This window comes from Myotis davidii, unplaced genomic scaffold (assembly GCF_000327345.1).
Source record: "Myotis davidii unplaced genomic scaffold, ASM32734v1 scaffold309, whole genome shotgun sequence".
Lineage (NCBI taxonomy): Eukaryota > Metazoa > Chordata > Mammalia > Chiroptera > Vespertilionidae > Myotis > Myotis davidii.
In genome coordinates this window covers 1,068,050-1,074,049 of record NW_006383013.1, presented here as the reverse complement: position 1 = coordinate 1,074,049, position 6,000 = coordinate 1,068,050, and the positions used below count along the sequence as shown (strand labels likewise).

Sequence of the window (6,000 nt, the reverse complement as noted above, 5' to 3'; positions counted from 1 at the left end):
GGTGTGTGGGGTGGGGGCAGGGGGCACCGGGGGCGGAATTCTGGGTGGTCCGATAGTTTTGGGAAACGCATTCTCCCCCTCCCGCGGCTCTGGGCGTCAGGTCTCCGTGGTGCCGCTCGGAAGCTCTGGTTCCTGCTGGGTTCTCCTGCCCGCTCGGTGCTTTCTGCAGCTGGTGGGCGAGAGTCCAAGAGTCTTCCCGAGTGAACACCTTTTGTTTCTCTCGGAGCAGGGAGGGATGAAGCAGCGTTTCAGGGTCCTTTAGAAAACGAGTTACCAAGCCAGGGAAATGGTGGGGAATAGTGGAGATTTCTTGTGAAGCCTGGGTGTATCATTCCTAGTGGGAAAGGGGGCGTTTTAGAGGACAAGAAGGGAAAGATAACTCATATTTTGAGTACCTGCTATGTACTCCGGTAGCTTGTGTAACCTTCTGGAGATCACGTACCCCTTGAAAGGTTATGGAAAGCCAGGGGCGATTCTTAAACAATGGGTACACGTACAGTATCTGTCCTACAATTTATGAGACACGTGGATTGCGAAGTCCAGCCGTGGATCCTCTAGGTGTCTGTGAGCTTACTTCTATCTTGTATACTGTACCTGGCACTTGATATTCTTTGACCTCCACAATAACTTAAGTATCCTCATTTTACATATGAGGAAGCTGAGGTTCAGACTTTATTCGGGGGGGGGGGGTTATTTGAGTCTGTTTGAATCCAAAGCCTGTACTTTTCTTATTGCAAAGCTATCCTAGTGTTTGAGATTCAAAAAGGTTTAAAAAAAAAAAAAGCCGACTATTGCATGACCCTTACTGTAGTGGATTGGTTAACTTGAACTTTGGAGTCTGACTGATGTGGCTAAAATCCATTCTCTGCTTCTTACCAGCTATATGTCATTGGGGGTGTTCATGTATCTGTGCCTCAGTTTCTTCATTTGTATAAATGGAGATAATCACAATACTACCTGTCTTACAGGGATGTTGTTAACACTAAATATGTTACAATGTGAAGTCCCTAGAGCTGTGTGTCCATCACAAGTAAATCCTATTATTGTGATTGTGTCTTCCAACATAGACTATGTGGTGATATTATTTTGTGTCAATTGTATTTTAATATACAGGATGTCCCCCAAGTGTATACAAACTATAACAGCTGATAGCTGAAAAAGAAGTGTATTTTAATAGATACTGCCTTTATAATTATTCAAAATGTGTGTATATATTTTTTGCTCTATTTTGGAAATGAGTTGATAACCTTAAGAACCTTATTAAGTTTTCAATTCTTAAAAAGCTCAAAGGAAGGATGATTTCTCATGTTGATTTGAGTATAGACAGTTTTTGTCCTGCTTCTTTCTTTTTATTTTTTATTTATTTATTTACTTGTTTCTTTTTAAACATGCATGCATTTAGATAGCTTGCAGTTCACATATATGACTTTGTAGTCTCTGAATTTTTTATGATGAAACAGTTTTATTATTAAAGTAGCTACAGATACTGTATGTGCCTCCTACCATCACTGGAAGTGCCTAATCTTTTCAGAACAGCTTGTCTGTCAGTCAAACTGTCATTCATGGGTAGAGCTGACAGTGACCACTTTTTTGATACATTAGAACTTTTTGGTTATTAGGCAATACACTTTTTTAGTAAACATGATGAGTTTTTTTTTTTTTAAGAATTTGGAGTTTATTTCTTTTTCTTTTTTTTTAAAATATATTTTATTGATTTTTTATAGAGAGGAAGGGAGAGAGATAGAGAGTTAGAAACATCGATGAGAGAGAAACATCGATCAGCTGCCTCCTGCACATCTCCTATGGGGATGTGCGCGCAACCCAGGTACATGCCCTTGACCGGAATCGAACCTGGGACCTTTCAGTCCGCAAGCCGACGCTCTATCCACTGAGCCAAACCGGTTTCGGCGATGAGTTTGTTTTTTAAAAACATCTGGAGACTGATTCGTATACATAGGTTTAGAGGGAAAATTGCATATAATTAAATAGTAATTTGCATTTAAATTCGGGCATTGAAAAATTAGAAACACTTTCCTGGTAGTATGTATTCTGAACTTTGGAATCCATGAACAATAACAAATTTAAAAAAAAAACAAATAGCTTATCATATCTATTCTAAGAATTTTCTGATTTCCTTGATTGTTAATACTTATTTAGGGAGCTAAATTACTATAGGAACACCATGGGGGATGAGAACATACTTAGAGAAATATGTTTTTGTTGCATTATAACTTGATAGCAATCTGAGATTGTTTAAAAAAATATTTTTATTGATTTCAGAGAAGAAGTGAGAGTGATAGAAACATCAATGATGAGAGAGAATCATTGATTGACTGCCTTCTGCACAATCCCCACTGGGGATTGAGCCCCAAACCTGGGCTTGTACCCTAACCGGGAATCAAACCATGACCTCCTGGTTCATAGGTAGATGCTCAACCACTGAGCCACACCAGTGGGCACAATCTGAGATTCTTTTAAGTCCAGTTGCTCTTTTTTAAAAAAATATATTTTTATTGATTTCAGAGATGAAGGGAGAGGGAGAGATAGAAACATCAATGATGAGAGAGAATCATTGATTGGCTGCCTCTGCATGCCCCACTGGGAAACGAGCCCGCAACCCGGGTATATGCCCTGACCAGGAATCCAACCAGTGACCTCTTAGTTCCTGGGTCGACGCTCAATTGCTGAGCCACACCTGGCTGGGCCACAATCTGAGATTCTTATGGTGTAAGATTAAAGTACTCAAATATAGGATGTTTTGGTGGTGATGAGAGGGAGAGATGGTATTGCTTTGTGTTTAGTGGGAGCAGAAAGTAATTACTTTTTATTGCATACTTGTGAAAAATAAATGAGTTTAGCCCTCCTCAGCAGTCAAGGTTATTTTTTATTTTTCCTGCAGTCTTGAAGAGAAAAAATTGCTCAAGGCATTCATTCCACAATTTAAACTCATTATTGGGCTTGGACTTCATCCCCTTCACTAATTGGTCTCACTTACTAATTTAAGTTGATAACAGATTTCTTTAAACAATTATGGATGGTGCCCTGGCTGATTTGAATCAGTGCAGCGGTTCTCAACCTGTGGGTTGCAAACAATGAAAATACATCCTGCATATCAGATATTTACATTATGATTCATAACAGTAGCAAAACTACAGTTATGAAGTAGCAACGAAAATAATTTTATGGTTGGGGTCACCACAACATGAGGAACTGTATTAAAGGGTCACGGCATTAGGAAGGTTGAGAACCACTGGAGAGCATCAACCTAGGCCTAGGACCGAAGGGTTGCAGGTTCCTCAGCCCTGGTGGGGGCGCACGTGGGAGGCAACCAATTTATGTGTCTCTCTCAAGTTGATGTGTCTCTCTCTCTCTCTCTCTCTCTCTCTCCCTCCCTCCTCCCCCTCTACATCCCCCCCATAGGTAGTATTTTGCACCCCTTCATTCCCAAAGCACTATTAACTTAGTGGAAGAGTTGGCTTTGCTCCCAGGAGGGTAGTGTGAAGTTATCTGAGAAACTAAGAGCTGATCCTGATTGAAGGGCCCTTCCTGGGCTTCCCTAACATGGTGTCCTCAGTGTGCTCACCTCATAGCTTTTCCTGCATGAACCTATCATGTTGTTTTCTTGTCTGTCTTCTTTACTAACCTGTATGTTTTAGGAGGTCAGGGACTGTCTTCATCATTTTGGAACCCTCATGGTCAGTCAACATATTGCTTGGCATGTGGTTCTTTTTTTAAAAAAATATATATTTTATTGATTTTTTACAGAGAGGAAGGGAGAAGGATAGAGAATCAGAAACATCGATGAAAGAGAAACATCGATCAGCTGCCTCCTGCACACCCCCTATTGGGGATGTGCCCGCAACAAAGGTACATGCCCTTGACCGGAATCGAACCCAGGACCCTTCAGTCCGCAGGCTGATGCTCTATCCACTGAGCCAAACCGGTTAGGGCGGCATGTGGTTCTTAATACACATTTGAAGAAATTAACAAATTTTTGTTTGGTAACTGATTATTAGGCCGACAGAAGTTTTGTCTTGAATACCTTAAATGTTGAGTTTCTTCTTTTTCTTTATTTTTTAAAATATATTTTTATTGATTTCAGAGAGGAAGGGAGAGGGAGCGAGAGGGAGAAACATCAATGATGAGAGAAAATCATTGATTGGCTGCCTCCTGCATGTCCCCTCCCCCCACTGGAGATTGAGCCCACAACCCAGACATGTGCCTTGACTGGGAATCGAACAGTGAACTCTGGGTTCATAGGTTAACTGCTGAGCCATACCAGTCAGGCTTGAGTTTCTTCTTTAAATCGAGCCTTCTTAGGTTGCCATTTCTGTAGTGAGTTGTTTGTCTTCCTGGAGTCTTAACTAAAGAATGCTCTTTTTTTTTTCTTCCTTCTGATTATATAAATAAATTGTTTTCCTTAAAAATAAGAGTAGAGCCCTAGCTGGTTTGACTCAGTGGATAGAGCGTCGGCCTGTGGACTGAAGAGTCCTGGGTTCGATACGGCCAAGGGCACATGCCTGGGTTGCAGGCTCGATCCCCAGTAGGAGGCATGCAGGAAGGAGGCAGCCGATCAATGATTCTCTTTCATCATTGATGTTTCTATCTCTCCCTCTCCCTTTCCCTTCCTCTCTGAAATTAATAAAGATAAAAATATTTAAAAATTCAAATAAAATAAAAAGAATAGAATTGAAAGTAATGGATGGTGGTAGAGGTTTTGTTAGCTTTTAAGTATATGTGTGACAATTCCAGTTCCACCACTCTGGGCTGTAGATCTGGCCATTTGCCTGCCACTTCATGCACAGTTAATGAAATAACTTCCTAGACTTATTGAGGGAGACGACTTGTCAGATTCAGAGAATTGGTTTAAAAGTTTTCCTGTTATAGCCAAGACTCAGTGGCCCAAGGTCACTTAAGCATAAAAGCTTTCATGGTGTGGGAACACAGGGTCTGTCCAAATTCTGTGGATCAGACACAGTAGAGTCAGTTTGGTAAGTTGACAAAAACATCAGGATAAGAGGGAGTTGTAAATAGAAACTGCTATTTTCTTGATTTAGATTAAGGACTGTGATGGGGGTTCATAAACGAGCCAGTTTTCTATTTTGTTTTCCTCCAGATATGTCACAAAGTTACAAAATGAATAATGATTAAATTGTCACTTCTCCCCATTTTACTCACATTAGCTTAGAATCCCTTTTTCTACTTTCTCTGACATGTTAATGTGTATATATGTGTGTGTGTGTGTGTGTGTGTGTGTGTGTGTATACATTTATATTTATATATATATGTGTGTGTGTGTATATATATGTGTGTATATATATATATATATATATATGTATGTATGTATTGACTTCAGAGAGGAAGGGAGACTGGGAGAGAGATAGAAACATCAATGATGATGAGAGAGAATCATTGATTGGCTGCCTCCTGCACGCCCCCTACTGGGGATGGAGCTCGCAACTTGAGCATGTGCCCTTGACTGGAACTGAAAGGGACCCTTCAGTCCGCAGGCTGATGCTCCATCCACTCAACCAAACCAGCTAGGGCATGTGAAATATTGAGAATGGCAAACTGTATTCCAGGGGTGCAGTTGAACCTAAACTGTGCTTTCATGTATACTATTAGTTTCATTTTGAATCTGAAATGCACATTTAGAGTCTAAAAATGTACTGCTATTGTCTTGGTGAACTTAACCTTTAAAGCCTAAATTTCCTTTTAACCAGTGAGTGATAACTCCTCCAGCCTCCTACCAGGTTAGAGTGACTCAATATGGTGAGAACAAACTTACAAAAGCTTCTCTTTAAAACTAGGAGGATAGTTCATTGTCCCTGACTTAACTTGAAGTTGCATGCTGTGGGTTTTGGAATTTTGTTGTTGTTTTAAGAAGCAGCATCGGAGGACCAGAGGTTTTATGTCATTTTGAAGAGAACTGAGGGACTAAAACCGTGGCTAAATTTAGAAATGCCATTTATTAGGGTGAAGAGAGAGGAAATCTATTAA

The 6,000-nt window shown here is 40.4% G+C and overlaps 1 protein-coding gene across 3 annotated transcripts in view; it reads left to right on the top strand.

The window, feature by feature from the left end:
- Nucleotides 1-6,000, top strand: part of AREL1 (apoptosis resistant E3 ubiquitin protein ligase 1) — a 43,059-nt gene that overhangs the window by 2,764 nt on the left and 34,295 nt on the right. For all 3 annotated transcript variants that reach the window (XM_015558028.1, XM_015558026.1, XM_015558029.1), the window contains exon 3: nt 4,028-4,031. The gene's annotated coding sequence lies outside the window, so the exon portion shown is untranslated. The remainder of the gene's footprint in view (nt 1-4,027; nt 4,032-6,000) is intronic.